The sequence below is a fragment of the Oncorhynchus keta genome, chromosome 18 (genome assembly GCF_023373465.1).
Source record: "Oncorhynchus keta strain PuntledgeMale-10-30-2019 chromosome 18, Oket_V2, whole genome shotgun sequence".
NCBI lineage: Eukaryota > Metazoa > Chordata > Actinopteri > Salmoniformes > Salmonidae > Oncorhynchus > Oncorhynchus keta.
In genome coordinates, this window is record NC_068438.1 from 52,365,505 (window position 1) to 52,387,847 (window position 22,343).

Below are 22,343 nucleotides of genomic sequence, written 5' to 3' on the forward strand. Positions count from 1 at the left end.
AGTGTAGAGGCGGCAGGGAGCCTAGTGGTTAGAGTGTAGAGGCGGCAGGGGAGCCTAGTGGTTAGAGTGTAGAGGCGGCAGGGTAGCCTAGTGGTTAGAGTGTAGAGGCGGCAGGGTAGCCTAGTGGTTAGAGTGTAGAGGCGGCAGGGTAGCCTAGTGGTTAGAGTGTAGAGGCGGCAGGGTAGCCTAGTGGTTAGAGTGTAGAGGTGGCAGGGTAGCCTAGTGGTTAGAGTGTAGAGGTGGCAGGGTAGCCTAGTGGTTAGAGTGTAGAGGTGGCAGGGTAGCCTAGTGGTTAGAGTGTAGAGGTGGCAGGGTAGCCTAGTGGTTAGAGTGTAGAGGTGGCAGGGTAGCCTAGTGGTTAGAGTGTAGAGGCTGGCAGGGTAGCCTAGTGGTTAGAGTGTAGAGGCGGCAGGGTAGCCTAGTGGTTAGAGTGTAGAGGCGGCAGGGTAGCCTAGTGGTTAGAGTGTAGAGGCGGCAGGGTAGCCTAGTGGTTAGAGTGTAGAGGTGGCAGGGTAGCCTAGTGGTTAGAGTGCAGAGGCGGCAGGGTAGCCTAGTGGTTAGAGTGTAGAGGTGGCAGGGTAGCCTAGTGGTTAGAGTGTAGAGGTGGCAGGGTAGCCTAGTGGTTAGAGTGTAGAGGTGGCAGGGTAGCCTAGTGGTTAGAGTGTAGAGGTGGCAGGGTAGCCTAGTGGTAAGAGTGTAGAGAGTGTAGAGGCGGCAGGGTAGCCTAGTGGTTAGAGCGCTGTGGTAGAGGTAGAGGTGGCAGGGTAGCCTAGTGGTAAGAGTGTAGAGGTGGCAGGGTAGCCTAGTGGTAAGAGTGTAGAGGTGGCAGGGTAGCCTAGTGGTTAGAGTGTAGAGGTGGCAGGGTAGCCTAGTGGTTAGAGTGTAGAGGTGGCAGGGTAGCCTAGTGGTTAGAGTGTAGAGGCGGCAGGGTAGCCTAGTGGTTAGAGTGTAGAGGCGGCAGGGGAGCCTAGTGGTTAGAGTGTAGAGGCGGCAGGGTAGCCTAGTGGTTAGAGTGTAGAGGTGGTAGGGCAGCCTAGTGGTTAGAGTGTAGAGGTGGCAGGGTAGCCTAGTGGTTAGAGTGTAGGGGCGGGCAGGGCAGCCTAGTGGTTAGAGTGTAGAGGTGGTAGGGTAGCCTAGTGGTTAGAGTGTAGAGGTGGTAGGTAGCCTCGTGGTTAGAGTGTAGAGGTGGCAGGGTAGTCTAGTGGTTAGAGTGTAGAGGCGGTAGGGTAGCCTAGTGGTTAGAGTGTAGAGGCGGCAGGGTAGCCTAGTGGTTAGAGTGTAGAGGCGGCAGGGTAGCCTAGTGGTTAGAGTGTAGAGGCGGTAGGGTAGCCTAGTGGTTAGAGTGTAGAGGTGGCAGGGTAGCCTAGTGGTTAGAGTGTAGAGGAGGCAGGGTAGCCTAGTGGTTAGAGTGTAGAGGTGGCAGGGTAGCCTAGTGGTTAGAGTGTAGAGGTGGCAGGGTAGCCTAGTGGTAAGAGTGTAGAGGTGGTAGGGTAGCCTAGTGGTTAGAGTGTAGAGGTGGCAGGGTAGCCTAGTGGTTAGAGTGTAGAGGTGGCAGGGTAGCCTAGTGGTTAGAGTGTAGAGGTGGCAGGGTAGCCTAGTGGTTAGAGTGTAGAGGTGGCAGGGTAGCCTAGTGGTTAGAGTGTAGAGGTGGCAGGGTAGCCTAGTGGTAAGAGTGTAGAGGTGGCAGGGTAGCCTAGTGGTAAGAGTGTAGAGGTGGCAGGGTAGCCTAGTGGTAAGAGTGTAGAGGCAGGGTGCCATTGGTTAGAGTGTAGAGGTGGCAGGGTTGCCTAGTGGTTAGAGTGTAGAGGTGGCAGGGTAGCCTAGTGGTTAGAGTGTAGAGGCGGCAGGGTAGCCTAGTGGTTAGAGTGTAGAGGTGGCAGGGTAGCCTAGTGGTTAGAGTGTAGAGGCGGCAGGGGAGCCTAGTGGTTAGAGTGTAGCCTCAGGGGAGCCTAGTGGTTAGAGGTAGAGGCGGCAGGGGAGCCTAGTGGTTACTGTAGAGGTGGTAGGGCAGCCTAGTGGTTAGAGTGTAGAGGTGGCAGGTAGCCTAGTGGTTAGTGTAGAGGTGGCAGGGCAGCCTAGTGGTTAGAGTGTAGAGGTGGTAGGGCAGCCTAGTGGTTAGAGTGTAGAGGCCCTGGGCAGCCTAGTGGTTAGAGTGTAGAGGTGGCAGGGTAGCCTAGTGGTTAGAGTGTAGAGGTGGCAGGGTAGCCTAGTGGTTAGAGTGTAGAGGGGGTAGGGTAGCCTAGTGGTAGAGTGTCAGGCATTAGCCTAGTGGTTAGATGTAGAGGCGGCAGGGTAGCCTAGTGGTTAGAGTGTAGAGGCGGCAGGGCAGCCTAGTGGTTAGAGGTAGAGGCGGCAGGGTAGCCTAGTGGTTAGATGTAGAGGTGGTAGGGCAGCCTAGTGGTTAGAGTGTAGAGGTGGCAGGGTAGCCTAGTGGTTAGAGTGTAGAGGTGGCAGGGCATCCTAGTGGTTAGAGTGTAGAGGTGGCAGGGTAGCCTAGTGGTTAGAGTGTAGAGGTGGCAGGGTAGCCTAGTGGTTAGAGTGTAGAGGTGGCAGGGTAGCCTAGTGGTTAGATGTAGAGGTGGCAGGGGTAGCCTAGTGGTTAGAGTGTAGAGGTGGCAGGGTAGCCTAGTGGTTAGAGTGTAGAGCCGGCAGGGTAGCCTAGTGGTTAGAGTGTCGGCAGGGTCCTTTATGGTTAGAGTGTAGGGTTGGCAGGGCAGCCTAGTGGTTAGAGTGTAGAGGCGGCAGGGTAGCCTAGTGGTTAGAGTGTAGAGGCGGCAGGGTAGCCTAGTGGTTAGAGTGTAGAGGCGGCAGGGTAGCCTAGTGGTTAGATGTAGAGGCGGCAGGGTAGCCTAGTGGTTAGAGTGTAGAGGCGGCAGGGTACCCCTAGTGGTTAGAGTGTAGAGGCGGCAGGGTAGCCTAGTGGTTAGATTCTAGAGGCGGCAGGGTAGCCTAGTGGTTAGAGTGTAGAGGCGGCAGGGCAGCCTAGTGGTTAGAGTGTCGGCAGGGCAGCCTAGTGGTTAGAGTGTAGAGGCAGGGCAGCCTAGTGGTTAGAGTGTAGAGGTGGTAGGGCAGCCTAGTGGTTAGAGTGTAGAGGTGGTAGGGCAGCCTAGTGGTTAGAGTGTAGAGGTGGCAGGGTAGCCTAGTGGTTAGAGGTAGAGGTGGCAGGGTATCCTAGTGGTTAGAGTGTAGAGGTGGCAGGGCATCCTAGTGGTTAGAGTGTAGAGGTGGCAGGGTAGCCTAGTGGTTAGAGTGTAGAGGTGGCAGGGTAGCCTAGTGGGTAGAGTGTAGAGGTGGCAGGGTAGCCTAGTGGTTAGAGTGTAGAGGTGGCAGGGTAGCCTAGTGGTTAGAGTGTAGAGGCGGCAGGGTAGCCTAGTGGTTAGAGTGTAGAGGCGGCAGGGTAGCCTAGTGGTTAGAGTGTCAGGCGGCAGGGTAGCCTAGTGGTTAGAGTGTCGGCAGGGTAGCCTATGGTTAGAGTGTAGAGGCGGCAGGGTAGCCTAGTGGTTAGAGTGTAGAGGCGGCAGGGTAGCCTAGTGGTTAGAGGTAGAGGCGGCAGGGTAGCCTAGTGGTTAGAGTGTAGAGGCGGCAGGGTAGCCTAGTGGTTAGAGTGTAGAGGCGGCAGGGTAGCCTAGTGGTTAGAGTGTAGAGCGGCAGGGTAGCCTAGTGGTTAGAGTGTAGAGGCTAGGGTAGCCTAGTGGTTAGAGTGTAGGCGGCAGGGTAGCCTAGTGGTTAGAGTGTAGAGGCGGCAGGGCAGCCTAGTGGTTAGACTGTCGGCAGGGCAGCCTAGTGGTTAGAGTGTAGAGGCGGCAGGCAGCCTAGTGGTTAGAGTGTAGAGGCGGCAGGGCAGCCTAGTGGTTAGAGTGTAGAGGCGGCAGGGCAGCCTAGTGGTTAGAGTGTCGGCAGGGCAGCCTAGTGGTTAGAGTGTAGAGGCGGCAGGGCAGCCTAGTGGTTAGAGTGTAGAGGCGGCAGGGCAGCCTAGTGGTTAGAGTGTCGGCAGGGCAGCCTAGTGGTTAGAGTGTAGGCGGCAGGGCAGCCTAGTGGTTAGAGTGTAGAGGCGGCAGGGGAGCCTAGTGGTTAGAGTGTAGAGGCGGCAGGGGAGCCTAGTGGTTAGAGTGTAGAGGCGGCCCTGTGGTTAGAGTGTAGAGGCGGCAGGGCAGCCTAGTGGTTAGAGTGTCAGGCGGCAGGGAGCCTAGTGGTTAGAGTGTAGAGGCGGCAGGGGAGCCTAGTGGTTAGAGTGTAGAGGCGGCAGGGGAGCCTAGTGGTTAGAGTGTAGAGGCGGCAGGGGAGCCTAGTGGTTAGAGTGTAGAGGCGGCAGGGGAGCCTAGTGGTTAGAGTGTAGAGGCGGCAGGGGAGCCTAGTGGTGAGTGTTGGACTCGTAACCCAAATGTTGCAAGTTCAAATCCCCGAGGTGACAAGGTACAAATATGTCGTTCTGCCCCTGAACAGGCAGTTAACCCACTGTTCCTAGGCTGTCATTGAAAATAAGAATTTGTTCTTTAACTGACTTGCCTGGTTAAATAAAGGTTAAAAAATATATATATATCCATGCCCTCCGTTCATGCCATTGTTGTGTTCCAGGAACTTGGAGTGCCTGGTCGGTGTTGTGAATGAGGGAGTCATGGCAGACCACACCCCCCCACTGGAGTCCGGCCAGATACTCAGCCCCGACCTCCCGCTCCTCGCCTCGCCTCCCCCTGCCATGGTCAACGGAGAGGGACCCCAGCAGGTACTGTCACGTTCTATAATGTATAGGCCCTGAATACTGGACCCCAGCAGGTACTGTCACATTCTATTATATTCTATAATGTATAGGCCCTGAATACTGGACCTCAGCAGGTACTGTCACATTCTATTATATTCTATAATGTATAGGCCCTGAATACTGGACCCCAGCTGTTACTGTCACATTCTATTATATTCTATAATGTATAGGCCCTGAATACTGGACCTCAGCAGGTACTGTCACATTCTATTATATTCTATAATGTATAGGCCCTGAATACTGGACCTCAGCAGGTACTGTCACATTCTATTATATTCTATAATGTATAGGCCCTGAATACTGGACCTCAGCAGGTACTGACTGTCACATTCTATTACATTCTATAATGTATAGGCCCTGAATACTGGACCCCAGCAGGTACTGTCACATAATATAATGTATAGGCCCTGAATACTGGACCCCAGCTGGTACTGTCACATTCTATTATATTCTATAATGTATAGGCCCTGAATACTGGACCCCAGCAGGTACTGCCACATAATATAATGTATAGGCCCTGCATACTGGACCCCAGCAGGTACTGTCACATTCTATTACATTCTATAATGTATAGGCCCTGAATACTGGACCCCAGCAGGTACTGTGATAGAGTGGATGGTTTTAACTGGAGTTAGGATTTGTCCCTCTGTGAACTCTTCGAGGTTGTAAATCTTGTACCTATGTTTACTGTCTGGGCTTGTTTAGGGAACTAAACCTACTGTGGCTGTGTTAAGCCCCTTCTGACACTGGAGCTGTAGGTATAATACCACAGTAATGTCTTCCTAAAAGCTTTCATAAACCATCTAGTTATAGTTAGTTAGTTATAGTGATCGTTAGTACTATAATAGTGACCGTTAGTACAGTACTAGTGTCCGGTAGTACTGGTGATAGTGACCGTTAGTACTAGTGTCCGTTAGTACTGGTAATAGTGACCGTTAGTACTAGTGATAGTGACCGTGAGTACTAGTGTCCGGTAGTACTGGTAATAGTGACCGTTAGTACTAGTGTCCGGTAGTACTGGTGATAGTGACCGGTATAGCACTGGTTATGGTGTCCGGTAGTACTGGTGATAGTGTCCGGTAGTACTGGTGATAGTGTCCGGTAGTACTGGTTATGGTGTCCGGTAGTACTAGTGTCCGGTAGTACTGGTGATAGTGTCCGGTAGTACTGGTTATGGTGTCCGGTAGTACTAGTGTCCGTTAGTACTGGTGATAGTGTCCGTTAGTACTGGTGATAGTGTCCGTTTGTACTCGTGTCCGGTAGTACTGGTGATAGTGTCCGGTAGTACTAGTGATAGTGTCCGGTAGTACTGGTGATAGTGACCGTTAGTACTAGTGTCCGGTAGTACTGGTGATAGTGACCGTTAGTACTAGTGACCGGTAGTACTGGTGATAGTGTCCGGTAGTACTGGTGATAGTGTCCGGTAGTACTGGTGATAGTGTCCGGTAGTACTGGTGATGGTGTCCGGTAGTACTGGTGATGGTGTCCGGTAGTACTGGTTATGGTGTCCGGTAGTACTAGTGTCCGGTAGTACTGGTGATAGTGTCCGGTAGTACTGGTGATAGTGTCCGGTAGTACTGGTGATAGTGTCCGGTAGTACTGGTGATAGTGTCCGGTAGTACTGGTGATGGTGTCCGGTAGTACTGGTTATGGTGTCCGGTAGTACTAGTGTCCGGTAGTACTGGTGATAGTGTCCGGTAGTACTGGTGATAGTGTCCGTAGTACTGGTGATAGTGTCCGGTAGTACTGGTGATAGTGTCCGGTAGTACTGGTGATGGTGTCCGGTAGTACTGGTTATGGTGTCCGGTAGTACTAGTGTCCGGTAGTACTGGTGATAGTGACCGTAGTACTGGTGATAGTGTCCGGTAGTACTGGTGATGGTGTCCGTAGTACTGGTGATGGTGTCCGGTAGTACTGGTGATGGTGTCCGGTAGTACTGGTTATGGTGTCCGGTAGTACTAGTGTCCGGTAGTACTGGTGATAGTGTCCGGTAGTACTGGTTATGGTGTCCGGTAGTACTAGTGTCCGTTAGTACTGGTGATAGTGTCCGTTAGTACTGGTGATAGTGTCCGGTAGTACTGGTGATAGTGTCCGGTAGTACTGGTGATAGTGTCGGTAGTACTGGTGATAGTGTCCGGTAGTACTGGTGATAGTGACCGTTAGTACTAGTGTCCGGTAGTACTGGTAATAGTGATCGTTAGTACTAGTGTCCGGTAGTACTGGTGATAGTGACCGGTATAGCACTGGTTATGGTGTCCGGTAGTACTGGTGATAGTGTCCGGTAGTACTGGTGATAGTGTCCGGTAGTACTGGTGATAGTGTCCGGTAGTACTGGTGATAGTGACCGTTAGTACTAGTGTCCGGTAGTACTGGTAATAGTGACCGTTAGTACTAGTGTCCGGTAGTACTGGTGATAGTGACCGGTATAGCACTGGTTATGGTGTCCGGTAGTACTGGTGATAGTGTCCGGTAGTACTGGTGATAGTGTCCGGTAGTACTGGTGATAGTGTCCGTTAGTACTGGTAATAGTGACCGTTAGTACTAGTGTCCGGTAGTACTGGTGATAGTGACCGTAGCACTGGTTATGGTGTCCGGTAGTACTGGTGATAGTGACCGTTAGTACTAGTGTCCGGTAGTACTGGTAATAGTGACCGTTAGTACTAGTGTCCGGTAGTACTGGTGATAGTGTCCGTTAGTACTGGTGATAGTGTCCGTTAGTACTGGTGATAGTGTCCGGTAGTACTGGTGATAGTGTCCGGTAGCACTGGCGATGTTGACCGGTTACACTGGCGATGGTGGCCGATGGTGACCGGTTGCACTGGCGACCGGTAGCGATGGTGACCGGTAGCGATGGTGACCGGTAGCGATGGTGACTGTTAGTATTAGTGATAGTGATCGTTAGTACTAGTAGTAATGATCGTTAGTAAGTGATTATTAGTTCTTGTAATAATGGTAATTAGTACTACTAAAAGTAATTCGTAATACTAATGAGTAATAACGATTGATTAATAGTATTAGTAGTAATTTAATTTGTACACATTTATTTAACCTTTAAGTGAGTGGTAGTAGTTATAATTGTTAGTACTAGTAGTTGTCGTTAGTACTGGTAATGGTGGTCGTTAGTACTGGTAATGGTGATTGTTAGTACTGGTAATGGTGATGGTACTAGTAATAGTTTGGTAGATGGGATACTCTGTCTGTTCCATTCCTAACCTGCGTTTGCAGCTGCGGTCACTAACTCAACGGCTGGGAGGTATCACTTTTGTCGTGAATAAGAGTTCAAAGTTCATACCATTCGCAACCAAAGCTCATGCTGATGTTGGCTTCGTTCTTTAATTATTATCTGAACCATTCTGACATAGGACCGTCATCCTACCTCATCGGAACAGGAAGTTCTGTTGTCGTCAAGGCTTTATATAGGAAGGGCAAGGGCGTGTTTGAAAAGTTTTATAACCCATTTCCTTTCACAGAGGCGGGGCCACTGAGTGAGCAGCAATATCTTATGAAATCTCACATTTTAAAGCTAAAATAACATTTCATCCCATCACAAATAATTTCATATTCAAACATTTAAATTGAACAACAATTCCATGTGAATCCGATAACTCTGATGTGTAGACTTTCCACTGTAGTGTGTCATCTTATCATTGAGAATGTCTCAGATGACAACCGAACTGACATCATATTCATTAAGTACCACCGCACATGTTAAATTTTTCGCATTACCAGAACATAGTTAATTTCCCCCCACTTTCTGACGTTTAGCTCTCTATGTTAACCAAGGGGTTTCAAATGTCACATCAGTAGGGTTGAGAGAGGAAAAAGGGGGGGAAGAGGTATTTATGACTGTCATAAACCTACCCTCAGGCCATTGTCATGACAACACACATATTACTTTTAAAGTTATATTACACAATAAAATCAGAATTATTTCCATAGTGGTTGCTATGATACTGTAATATAAGGACTATGCGTGTGTGTAATTTACATATCTCCATCTGGCTTTCAGGGGTCATCTTATATATATATATATTTTTTTTAAATGATAAATTCAGTGCAGTTATTAGCCTTGGTATTTAGCTAATAAATGATAGGCTATGTGTAAGCGTATAACGTTTTTCGTCTCTCTTGGCTTTTCCTTAAAAAAAAAAACGTGTTTGCTCTTGGAGAAGCGTGAAAAGCTACTTCTTTTTCAGCATTTCTTACACTAATAGACTATTGGAAGAGGGAAGCAAAGCTCTTGTTTGCTGAATGGTAAATACGGCAGCCAATAGAACTCATGGCCACAGCCGGGGACCCTGAAAGAAGAGAACGCAGGATGGCGGTAGGCTGGTATTTGTTCAGACCCCTTAGCCATTCAATCTTCATGAAGAGACTAGAATGCCATCTCCATCTTTTACTCTAGTCCTATATTATTCAAGCAATGTCATGACAATGATGAAGTTCAGGAAAACAAAACATTTCAGTTAACTGTTGAAAGCGAGGAATGGATGAAGCAATGAGTCAGCCTACTAATTATGCAAATGTTAAATATTTCAAAATCTAATTGGCTAGTCTATAATGAACTTTGTAGGCCGTGTCCTGCACCAGCATCACGTTCTCTCCCAGGTTCATGGTTGGTGGTGCATAATTCCCGCTCGTATAATACAGTAATGATGCACGCTCAACAAGATTAGCTCTGTCGTCTCTTCACTCTGACCAGCTCAACAAGATTAGCTCTGTCGTCTCTTCACTCTGACCAGCTCAATAAGATTAGCTCTGTCGTCTCTTCACTCTGACCAGCTCAACAAGATTAGCTCTGTCGTCTCTTCACTCTGACCAGCTCAACAAGATTAGCTCTGTCGTCTCTTCACTCTGACCAGCTCAACAAGATTAGCTCTGTCGTCTCTTCACTTTGACCAGCTCAACAAGATTAGCTCTGTCGTCTCTTCACTTTGACCAGCTCAACAAGATTAGCTCTGTCGTCTCTTCACTTTGACCAGCTCAACAAGATTAGCTCTGTCGTCTCTTCACTTTGACCAGCTCATTAAGATTAGCTCTGTCGTCTCTTCACTTTGACCAGCTCAACAAGATTAGCTCTGTCGTCTCTTCACTTTGACCAGCTCAACAAGATTAGCTCTGTCGTCTCTTCACTTTGACCAGCTCAACAAGATTAGCTCTGTCGCTCTCTTCACTCTGACCAGCTCAACAAGATTAGCTCTGTCGTCTCTTCACTCTGACCAGCTCAACAAGATTAGCTCTGTCGTCTCTTCACTCTGACCAGCTCAACAAGATTAGCTCTGTCGTCTCTTCACTCTGACCAGCTCAACAAGATTAGCTCTGTCGTCTCTTCACTTTGACCAGCTCAACAAGATTAGCTCTGTCGTCTCTTCACTTTGACCAGCTCAACAAGATTAGCTCTGTCGTCTCTTCACTCTGACCAGCTCAACAAGATTAGCTCTGTCGTCTCTTCACTCTGACCAGCTCAACAAGATTAGCTCTGTCGTCTCTTTCACTTTGACCAGCTCAACAAGATTAGCTCTGTCGTCTCTTCACTTTGACCAGCTCAACAAGATTAGCTCTGTCGTCTCTTCACTTTGACCAGCTCATTAAGATTAGCTCTGTCGTCTCTTCACTTTGACCAGCTCAACAAGATTAGCTCTGTCGTCTCTTCACTCTGACCAGCTCAACAAGATTAGCTCTGTCGTCTCTTCACTCTGACCAGCTCAACAAGATTAGCTCTGTCGTCTCTTCACTTTGACCAGCTCAACAAGATTAGCTCTGTCGTCTCTTCACTTTGACCAGCTCAACAAGATTAGCTCTGTCGTCTCTTCACTTTGACCAGCTCAACAAGATTAGCTCTGTCGTCTCTTCACTCTGACCAGCTCAACAAGATTAGCTCTGTCGTCTCTTCACTTTGACCAGCTCAACAAGATTAGCTCTGTCGTCTCTTCACTCTGACCAGCTCAACAAGATTAGCTCTGTCGTCTCTTCACTCTGACCAGCTCAACAAGATTAGCTCTGTCGTCTCTTCACTCTGACCAGCTCAACAAGATTAGCTCTGTCGTTTCTTCACTCTGGCCAGCTCAACAAGATTAGCTCTGTCGTCTCTTCATTCTGGCCAGCTCAACAAGATTAGCTCTGTCGATCTTCACTCTGGCCAGCTCAACAAGATTAGCTCTGTCGTCTCTTCACTCTGGCCAGCTCAACAAGATTAGCTCTGTCGTCTCTTCACTCTGGCCAGCTCAACAAGATTAGCTCTGTAGTCTCTTCACTCTGACCAGCTCAACAAGATTAGCTCTGTCGTCTCTTCACTCTGACCAGCTTGATACGTCATCTGTAGTCTCTTCACTCTGACCAGCTCAACAAGATTAGCTCTGTCGTCTATTCACTCTGGCCAGCTCAACAAGATTAGCTCTGTCGCCTCTTCACTCTGGCCAGCTCAACAAGATTAGCTCTGTCGTTTCTTCACTCTGGCCAGCTCAACAAGATTAGCTCTGTCGTCTCTTCACTCTGGCCAGCTCAACAAGATTAGCTCTGTCGTCTCTTCACTCTGACCAGCTTGATACGTCATCTGTAGTCTCTTCACTCTGGCCAGCTCAACAAGATTAGCTCTGTCGTCTATTCACTCTGGCCAGCTCAACAAGATTAGCTCTGTCGTCTCTTCACTCTGGCCAGCTCAACAAGATTAGCTCTGTCGTTTCTTCACTTTGACCAGCTCAACAAGATTAGCTCTGTCGTCTCTTCACTCTGACCAGCTCAACAAGATTAGCTCTGTCGTCTCTTCACTCTGACCAGCTCAACAAGATTAGCTCTGTCGTCTCTTCACTCTGACCAGCTCAACAAGATTAGCTCTGTCGTTTCTTCACTCTGGCCAGCTCAACAAGATTAGCTCTGTCGTCTCTTCACTCTGACCAGCTTGATACGTCATCTGTAGTCTCTTCACTCTGACCAGCTCAACAAGATTAGCTCTGTCTCTTCACTCTGGCCAGCTCAACAAGATTAGCTCTGTCGTCTCTTCACTCTGACCAGCTCAACAAGATTAGCTCTGTCGTCTCTTCACTTTGACCAGCTTGATAAGTCATCTGTAGTCCCTTTACTCCGACCATCTTGATAAGTCAGGAGAAGGAAGGGGAGGTCCTATATGTGGGAGGAGAAGGAAGGGGAGGTACTATATCTGTGAGTAGAAGGAAGAGGAGGGCCTATATCTGTGAGGAGAAGGAAGGGGAGGGCCTATATCTGTGAGGAGAAGGAAGGGGAGGGCCTATATAGGAGGGGAGAAGGAAGGGGAGGTCCTATATGTGGGAGGAGAAGGAAGGGGAGGTGTATATCTGTGAGAAGGAAGGGAGGTCCATATCTGTGAGAAGGAAGGGGATGTCCTATATGTGGGAGGAGAAGGAAGGGGAGGTCCTATATGTGGGAGGAGAAGGAAGGGGAGGTCCTATATGTGGGAGGAGAAGGAAGGGGAGGTCCTATATCTGGGAGGAGAAGGAAGGGGAGGTCCTATATCTGGGAGGAGAAGGAAGGGGAGGTCCTATATGTGGGAGGAGAAGGAAGGGGAGGTCCTATATGTGGGAGGAGAAGGAAGGGTAGGTCCTATATCTGGGAGGAGAAGGAAGGGGAGGTCCTATATGTGGGAGGAGAAGGAAGGGGAGGTCCTATATTTGGGAGGAGAAGGAAGGGGAGGTCCTATATGTGGGAGGAGAAGGAAGGGGATGTCTATATCTGTGAGAAGGAAGGGGAGGGCCTATATCTGTGAGGAGAAGGAAGGGGAGGGCCTATATGTGGGAGGAGAAGTAAGGGGAGGTCCTATATGTGGGAGGAGAAGGAAGGGGAGGTCTATATCTGTGAGAAGGAAGGGGAGGTCCATATCTGTGAGAAGGAAGGGGAGGTCCTATAGGTGGGAGGAGAAGGAAGGGGAGGTCCTATATGTGGGAGGAGAAGGAAGGGGAGGTCCTATATGTGGGAGGAGAAGGAAGGGGAGGTCCTATATCTGGGAGGAGAAGGAAGGGGAGGTCCTATATGTGGGAGGAGAAGGAAGGGGAGGTCCTATATCTTGGAGGAGAAGGAAGGGGAGGTCCTATATCTGGGAGGAGAAGGAAGGGGAGGTCCTATATGTGGGAGGAGAAGGAAGGGGAGGTACTATATCTGTGAGTAGAAGGAAGAGGAGGGCCTATATCTGTGAGGAGAAGGAAGGGGAGGGCCTATATCTGTGAGGAGAAGGAAGGGGAGGGCCTATATAGGAGGGGAGAAGGAAGGGGAGGGCCTATATAGGAGGGGAGAAGGAAGGGGAGGTCCTATATGTGGGAGGAGAAGGAAGGGGAGGTCCTATATGTGGGAGAAGGAAGGGGAGGTCCTATATGTGGGAGGAGAAGGAAGGGGAGGTCCTATATCTGTGAGGAGAAGGAAGGGGAGGTCCTATATGTGGGAGGAGAAGGAAGGGGAGGTCCTATATCTGTGAGAAGGAAGGGGAGGTCCTATATGTGGGAGGAGAAGGAAGGGGAGGGCCTATAAAGGAAGGGCAGAAGGAAGGGGAGGTCCTATATAGGAGGGGAGAAGGAAGGGGAGGTCCTATATGTATGAGGAGAAGGAAGGGGAGGTCCTATATGTGGGGGGAGAAGGAAGGGGAAGTCCTATATGTGTGAGGAGAAGGAAGGGGAGGTCCTATATCTGTGAGAGAAGGAAGGGGAGGTCCTATATGTGGGAGGAGAAGGAAGGGGAGGCCCTACATACGGTAAGATGTGGAAGGGGAGGAGTAGGGAAGGGAAGCTCCTTTATACAGGAAGATGTGGCAGGGAGGAGGGCTCTGGACCTCCTGACAGAGCGATGCAGTGTGTGTGTGTACCTGGTCTGGTCTTGACAGCACAATGTAGCCGCTATTGTGGAGTGGTCTGGCCCTGATGCAGGCTGAGCTGACAGTGAGGAGGATCTGTGGCAATGGTTGCTGACCACTATGTCTCTGACCTTTATTGGCTGGTCGCCTCGAGACAGACACTACTAGCCACCACAGTCTGTCTCTGACCTTTACTGGCTGGTCGCCTCGAGGCAGACACTACTAGCCACCACAGTCTGTTTCTGACCTTTACTGGCTGGTCGCCTCGAGGCAGACACTACTAGCCACCACAGTCTGTCTCTGACCTTTACTGGCTGGTCGCCTCGAGGCAGACACTATATTAGCCACCACAGTCTGTTTCTGACCTTTACCTCGAGGCAGACACTACTAGCCACCACAGTCTGTCTCTGACCTTTACCTCGAGGCAGACACTGATAGCCACCACAGTCTGTCTCTGACCTTTACCTCGAGGCAGACACTACTAGCCACCACAGTCTGTTTCTGACCTTTACTGGCTGGTCGCCTCGAGGCAGACACTACTAGCCACCACAGCCTGTTTCTGACCTTTACTGGCTGGTCGCCTCGAGACAGACACTATTAGCTACCACAGTCTGTTTCTGACCTTTACCTCGAGGCAGACACTACTAGCCACCACAGTCTGTCTCTGACCTTTACCTCGAGACAGACACTACTAGCCACCACAGTCTGTCTCTGACCTTTACCCCGAGGCAGACACTACTAGCCACCACAGTCTGTCTCTGACCTTTACTGGCTGGTCGCCTCGAGACAGACACTACTAGCCACCACAGTCTGTCTCTGGGTTCTTCTTCGTCTTGTCTTGGTATCTCCCAGGAACAAAGATACATAATTGACAGATTAAACAAAATTGTGGAAGCTCATCATTGACCTGGTCAGTTCTCATCATTGGACAGGTTGCTGGTGTTGACCTGGTCAGTTCTCATCATTGGGCAGGTTGCTGGCGTTGACCTGGTCAGTTCTCATCATTGGGCAGGTTGCTGGCGATGACCTGGTCAGTTCTCACCACTGGGCAGGTTGCTGGCGTTGACCTGGTCAGTTCTCATCATTGGGCAGGTTGCTGGCGTTGACCTGGTCAGTTCTCATCATTGGGCAGGTTGCTGGCGTCCTGGTCAGTTCTCATCATTGGGCAGGTTGCTGGCGTTGACCTGGTCAGTTCTCATCATTGGGCAGGTTGCTGGCGTGACCTGGCATCACTGGGCAGGTTGCTGGCGTTGACCTGGTCAGTTCTCATCATTGGACAGGTTGCTGGCGTTGACCTGGTCAGTTCTCATCATTGGGCAGGTTGCTGGCGTTGACCTGGTCAGTTCTCATCATTGGGCAGGTTGCTGGCGTTGACCTGGTCAGTTCTCATCATTGGGCAGGTTGCTGGCGTTGACCTGGTCAGTTCTCATCATTGGGCAGGTTGCTGGCGTTGACCTGGTCAGTTCTCATCATTGGGCAGGTTGCTGGCGTTGACCTGGTCAGTTCTCATCATTGGGCAGGTTGCTGGCGTTGACCTGGTCAGTTCTCATCATTGGGCAGGTTGCTGGCGTTGACCTGGTCAGTTCTCATCATTGGGCAGGTTGCTGGTGTTGACCTGGTCAGTTCTCATCATTGGGCAGGTTGCTGGCGTTGACCTGGTCAGTTCTCATCATTGGGCAGGTTGCTGGTGTTGACCTGGTCAGTTCTCATCATTGGGCAGGTTGCTGGCGTTGACCTGGTCAGTTCTCATCATTGGGCAGGTTGCTGGCGTTGACCTGGTCAGTTCTCATCATGGGCAGGTTGCTGGCGTTGACCTGGTCAGTTCTCATCATTGGGCAGGTTGCTGGTGTTGACCTGGTCAGTTCTCATCATTGGGCAGGTTGCTGGCGTTGACCTGGTCAGTTCTCATCATTGGGCAGGTTGCTGGTGTTGACCTGGTCAGTTCTCATCATTGGGCAGGTTGCTGGCGTTGACCTGGTCAGTTCTCATCATTGGGCAGGTTGCTGGCGTTGACCTGGTCAGTTCTCATCATTGGGCAGGTTGCTGGCGTTGACCTGGTCAGTTCTCATCATTGAGCAGGTTGCTGGCGTTGACCTGGTCAGTTCTCATCATTGGGCAGGTTGCTGGCGTTGACCTGGTCAGTTCTCATCATTGGGCAGGTTGCTGGCTTTTCACCCATTAGTGTAGAGTAGTGGTGGTGTTGTCCTCTAGTCATTACCATTACGTGTCCTGAAAATATATTATTTTCGTTTAGAGATGACTAGCTACTGTTTCCATTCATTTGAAGTCTCCTCTCCTCTGAGCCTGATCCCTGTTGTTTATCAATACTTCACAAATACTCCAGGTGGCCAGCTGTTTTTGTCTGCTGTAAATAACAGCCAGAACACTAAATAGGGAATATGGTCCCAGATGGGCAGCAGGCCCAGACTTCCCCCTACACTCTCTCTGACTGTAGAAAATGATGTTTTCTACACAGCTCTTAGTCTTTTTGCGGATTTGCTTTGTCATCCTGTTGGCAGCTGCATCTTCTGTTTTTATACCAGCCTTCTGGAAAGGGTTTGTTGTTTTGTCTGTCAGGGGGTGAGAGAGACCCAGGCAGATTGAATGTGCTTTCCAAGTGGCTCCCCTTTTTTATAAATATCTGAAAATAATAGTTCTGATGCCCTAGTGTTGTCATAGCCAGGACTGATCTGTCCGTGAAACAGAGGGGAGCCTGGGCTCTCCGGGACACACTCCTCACCATGTCATCCAGGTCGGACGTGAACTCCTCCTACTCCTCCCGACTGCCCCACCTCCTCACCGCCACCCCGCCCCCCCCTCCTCCGCCCCTCCTCCACTCCACCCCACTACCACCCCCGCCCCCTCCTCCCCCACTCATCCCCCCACCCCCTCCGCCCCTCCCCCACTCCACCTCACTACCACCCCGCCTCTCCTCCACTGTCCCACCTCCTCCCCCACTCCTCCCCTCCTCCGCCCCTCCCCCACTCCACCCCACTACCACCCCGCCTCCCTCCTCCCCCCACTCATCCCCCACTCCCCTCCTCCGCCCCTCCCCCACTCCACCTCACTACCACCCCCGCCTCTCCTCCTCCCCCCCTCCTCCCCTCCTCCCCCCCTCCCCCCTCCACTCCTCCCCTCCCTCCACTCCGCCCCTCCCCCGCCCCTCCTCCTCTCCACTCCGCCCCTCCTCCTCTCCACTCTGCCCCTCTCCTCTCCACTCTGCCCCTCCCCTCTCCACTCTGCCCCTCCTCCCCCGCCCCTCCTCCCTCCACTCCGCCCCTCCTCCTCTCCACTCCGCCCTCCTCCTCTCCACTCCGCCCCTCCTCCACTCCGCCCCTCCTCCCTCTCCGCCCCTCCTCTCCACTCTGCCCCTCCTCTCCACTCCGCCCCTCCTCTCCTCCTCTCACTCCGCCCCTCCTCTCCCGCCCCTCCACTCTCCTCCTCCACTCCGCCCCTCCTCCCTCCGCCCCTCCTCCACTCCTCCCCTCCTCCACTCCCTCCCCTCCACTCCGCCCCCCTCCACTCCGCCCCTCCTCCTCTCCACTCTGCCCCTTCTCCTCTCCACTCTGCCCCTCCTCTCCACTCTGCCCCTCCTCCACTCCGCCCCTCCTCCTCTCCACTCCGCCCCTCCTCCCTCCACTCCGCCCCTCCTCCACTCCGCCCCTCCTCTCCTCTCCGCCCCTCCCTCTCCCTCTGCCCCTCCTCTCCACTCCACTCCGCCCTCTCCGCATCTCCTCTCCTCTCCACTCCGCCCCTCCTCTCCATCTCCTCCGCCCCTCCCGCCCTCCCACTCCGCCCCCTCCCTCCGCCCCTCCTCCACTCCGCCCCTCCTCCACTCCGCCCCTCCTCCTCCCACTCAGTCCCTCCTCCTCTCCTCCACTCGCCCCTCATCTCCTCTCCACTACGCCCCTCCTCCTCTCCACTACGCCCCTCATCTCCTCCACTACGCCCCTCATCTCCTCCTCTCCACTACGCCCTCCTCTCATCTCCACTACGCCCCTCCTCTCCTCCCACTACGCCCCTCCTCTCCACTACGCCCCTCCTCTCCCTCTCCACTACGCCCCTCCTCCTCTCCAGTCCTCTTCCACTCCCCCTCCTCCCTCTCTGCCCCTCCTCCACTCAGTCCTCTTCCACTCCTCCCCTCCTCCACTCCGCTCCTCCTCCAGTCTTCCACTCCTCCACTCAGTTCTCCCACTCCTCCTCCACTCAGTCCTCCTCCACTCTCCTCCTCCACTCAGTCCTCTTCCACTCAGTCCTCTTCCACTCAGTCCTCTTCCACTCCTCCCCTCCTCCACCCGCCACTCAGTCCTCTTCCACTCAGTCCTCCCCTCCTCCAGTCCTCAGTCCTCCTCCACTCAGTCCTCTTCCACTCCTCCCCTCCTCCACTCCTCCACTCAGTCCTCCTCCACTCAGTCCTCTTCCACTCCTCCCCTCCTCCTCCTCCACTCAGTCCTCCTCCACTCAGTCCCTTCCACTCCTCCCTCCTCCACTCCGTCCCCCTCCACTCCTCCACTCCACTCCTCCTCCACTCAGTCCTCCTCCACTCCCCCACTCCCCCACAGTCCTCCTCCACTCAGTCCTCCTCCACCTTCCACTCAGTCCTCCTCCACTCCTCCCTCCGTCCCCCTCCTCCTCCCCTCCCCTCATCCAGTCCTCCAGTCCTACAGTCCTCCAGTCCTCCAGTCCTCCTCCACTCTGTCCTCCTCCACTCCTCCAGTCCTCCACTCAGTCCTCCTCCACTCAGTCCTCCTCCACTCAGTCCTCCTCCACTCTGTCCCCCTCCACTCCCCTCCTCCAGTCCTCAAGTCCTCCACTCAGTCCTCCTCCACTCAGTCCTCCTCCACTCAGTCCTCCACTCCCCTCCTCCAGTCCTCCAGTCCTCCACTCAGTCCTCCTCCACTCTGTCCCCTCCTCCACTCCCCTCCTCCAGTCCTCCAGTCCTCCACTCAGTCCTCCTCCACTCAGTCCTCCTCCACTCAGTCCTCCTCCACTCCTCCCCTGCTCTTCCCACACATCATTTTAATCACTTCACCTTTTTTCTCCGTTCTCGCACTTTCTCTCTCTTTCTCTCGCTCGCTCTCTGTGAAAACCGAGGCAATGTTTCCATAGCAATGCTGTCTCTCCAGTGGGTGGATGGAACCTAACATCTTATAGAAGAGTAGAATCCCAGGCTCTCCTGTCAGGCACACAGGCAGCAGGCCAAATAGCCCCCAGTTAGCTATCCTTCCCTCCATTGACTCTGTCCTACATATTTGTCATTGTGAGTTGCGTTGTGAAAGAGGTGTGTGTGAAAGAGGAGTTGGATCAGGGGTATAAAGAAAGCTGTATTGTGACTCGTCAGGTTATTACGCTGGCCATCAGTCTACTCACTGACGGCCTGGCCAAGACTTAATCCTTAACCTTATGTCCAGTCAAACTGAGGCCTTTTCTCTTCTATCCAGGTCTCTCTTGAAACAAGTATTTTAATCACACGGTAGCCAGGTTAAATAACCAGGTTAAACAGGGTAGCCAGGTTAAATAACCAGGTTAAACAGGGTAGCCAGGTTAAACAGGGTAGCCTGGTTAAATAACCAGGTTAAACAAGGTAGCCATGTTAAATAACCAGGTTAAACAGGGTAGCCAGGTTAAACAGGGTAGCCAGGTTAAACAGGGTAGCTAGGTTAAACAAGGTAGCCAGGTTAAATAACCAGGTTAAACAGGGTAGCCAGGTTAAACAGGGTAGCCAGGTTAAATAACCAGGTTAAACAGGGTAGCCAGGTTAAACAGGGTAGCCAGGTTAAACAGGGTAGCCAGGTTAAACAAGGTAGCCAGGTTAAACAAGGTAGCCAGGTTAAATAAGGTAGCCAAGTTTGTATAAATGTAAAAAATAAAACATGTTTTTATATTCTATCATAGCAGTAAGCCAGCATGGGGAAAAACACTGCTCTACTCTACTAGTCCACTTCACAGTTGTGGAGAGGCAGCAGCTCTGATTCAAAGATTCAATCGATCCTCCCTAGCAGTGAAGGTGTAAGTCGAGACAGGAGAGCTGTTGTCTGTGCGACTAATCAAACTCTTGAGTGTTTGGAGAACTGGGTTTGTTTTGTTTGTTTATATGTCGACAGCAGCAGAACCTTCATAAACCCCGAAGCTTGAATTGGAGAGGTGTAGTGAACATGCTACGGGGGGATGCTAATTAACACAGTAAGCAGATGGAATCTACTGTGAGACACTGGCACACCAGTGTGCGTGTGCATTTCCCCTGATGTTTATAAACCTACGCTTTCCCTCTGGCAACCTAGCAATTTATCTACGTGAATTACCCATATGACGCGATATGCTAAGCATTTGCCAGAAAAAGAATGTAAACAGTTCTAGGAAGAGCTGTTTTTTTGTCCTCACACACATTCCCATCCCGGTCATCCATCCATCCATCCATCCATCCATCCATCCACCTGCAAGTGGGAGCCCAGAGGGTGCCTTAATAAATAGCTCTAAATTAGCTTTTTTTGCGCAAGTGAGTTTTTCAGCATCATTATAAAGCAGCATCACCATTAGGAGGGCTTGCTAGGGGCTACATGAGTTTCTGACTTCCTGGATGCTGCCAGGCTGAATGGAGAATGCCTGTTACTGGCTGACTAACTACTGGAGGCTGCATTAGTTCCTGGTTGTTACTGGCTGGCTAGCTACTGGAGGCTGCATTAGTTACTGGCTGTCGCTGGCTAGTTACTGGAGGCTGCATTAGTTCCTGGCTGTTACTGGCTGGCTAACTACTGGAGGCTGCATTAGTTACTGGCTGTCACTGGCTGGCTAGCTACTGGAGGCTGCATTAGTTCCTGGCTGTTACTGGCTGGCTAACTACTGGAGGCTACATTAGTTGCTGGTTGTTACTGGCTGGCTAGCTACTGGAGGCTGCATTAGTTCCTGGCTGTCGCTGGCTGGCTAGCTACTGGAGGCTGCATTAGTTCCTGGCTGGCTAGCTACTGGAGGCTGCATTAGTTCCTGGCTAACTACCTACTGGAGGCTGCATTAGTTCCTGGCTGGCTAGTTACTGGAGGCTGCATTAGTTCCTGGTTGTCACTGGCTGGCTAGTTACTAGAGGCTGCATTAGTTACTGGCTGGCAAGCTACTGGAGGCTGCATTAGTTCCTGGCTGGCTAGCTACTGGAGGCTGCATTAGTTCCTGGTTGTCACTGGCTGGCTAACTACTGGAGGCTGCATTAGTTCCTGGTTGTCACTGGCTGGCTAGCTACTGGAGGCTGCATTAGTTCCTGGCTGGCTAGCTACTGGAGGCTGCATTAGTTCCTGGTTGTCACTGGCTGGCTAGCTACTGGAGGCTGCATTAGTTCCTGGCTGGCTAGCTACTGGAGGCTGCATTAGTTCCTGGTTGTCACTGGCTGGCTAACATTCCGGAGCCGGATTAGTTCCTGAACCCCCTAACTCCCTGGAGGCTACACCATCATTTACTGTAAACAGATCCCTACACCAAGATGCGATTGGATACGTGGGAAATTTACTGTCCAAGAAAAAGTCCCTTTCATAATAAAGGCTGCATTGATGTTCCACAGGATACAGTTAAGGCAGAGGAGTTTTTATGATTTCCACTGGCTGGCTACTATGGGGCTACATTTTGTTAGCTGGGTTACTGGCTGCCTAACAATTTACTGGAGGCGCAAAGGAATCTTATTTTAATACCACACATGTGACCTAAATGAGTCTGCTCTGACAAACCAAGATCATTCTACTGGAGGCCAAACAAACCGTTCCAGGCCAATGAAACTGGAGGCTGCATTACGTTGTAAAATGGCTAGCTATGGAATATTGATCGATATTAGGGATCATCTGGCTACTGTATACTCCTGCATTAGTTCCTGGTTGTCACTGGCTGGCTAACGGCTGTTTCTGAATACTGTTCCCCGGCCGATATCATTTACTGTAACAGATCCCTTCTGGATACTGTTCCCCGGCCAATTTACTGCCAAGAAAAAGTCCCTTTCTGGATAATAGCCGATACTGCCACGGCAGAGGGCTGATGGATACCGTTCCAGCCGATACAGGATACAGTTAAGCAGAGGAGTTTTTATGATTTCCACCATACTGCCATTTTGTTAGCTGGGTTCCCCCAAACAATTTACTTGGTAAGTGACGTCAAAGGAATCTTATTTTAATACCACACATGTGACCTAAATGAGTCTGCTCTGACAAACCAAGATCAGTCTGGTCTGGAATTCAAACAAACCGTAGCGCAGGCCAATGAAACGACACACACGTTGTAAAATATATATGGAATATTGATCGATATTAGGAGGATCTATCTATATACTGTATACCTCCTGCATTAGTTCCCGGGCTGGCTGTCGCCATGGCTAACGGCTGTTTCTGAATACTGTTCCCCGGCCGATACTGCCACGGCCAACGGCTGTTTCTGGATACTGTTCCCCGGCCGATACTGCCACGGCCAACGGCTGTTTCTGGATACTGTTCCCCGGCCGATACTGCCACGGCTAACGGCTGTTTCTGGATACCGTTCCCCGGGCCGACTCCTCCATCACACCGACCTCGTCATTGGGGCGGCAGGGTAGCCTAGTGGTTAGAGCGTTGGCATAGTAACCGGAAGGAAGGTTGCAAGTTCCCCCGAGCTGCAAGTTCTGAACAGGCTGTGTCCCAGTCTGAGCTGACAAGGTACAAACTGCTCCAGTGCTAGCTTCTGCCCTTGTAGCATGAACAGGCAGTTTAACCCACTGTTCCTAGGCCGTCATTGAAAATAAGAATTTGTTCTTAACTGACTTGCCTG

The 22,343-nt window shown here is 51.3% G+C and overlaps 1 protein-coding gene across 1 annotated transcript in view; it reads left to right on the top strand.

Moving 5' to 3' along the window:
- The window catches only part of fndc3a (fibronectin type III domain containing 3A), a 172,868-nt gene that overhangs the window by 16,166 nt on the left and 134,359 nt on the right, over positions 1-22,343 (top strand). Inside the window, exon 2 of the transcript XR_008069170.1 lies at positions 4,576-4,723. The gene's annotated coding sequence lies outside the window, so the exon portion shown is untranslated. The remainder of the gene's footprint in view (positions 1-4,575; positions 4,724-22,343) is intronic.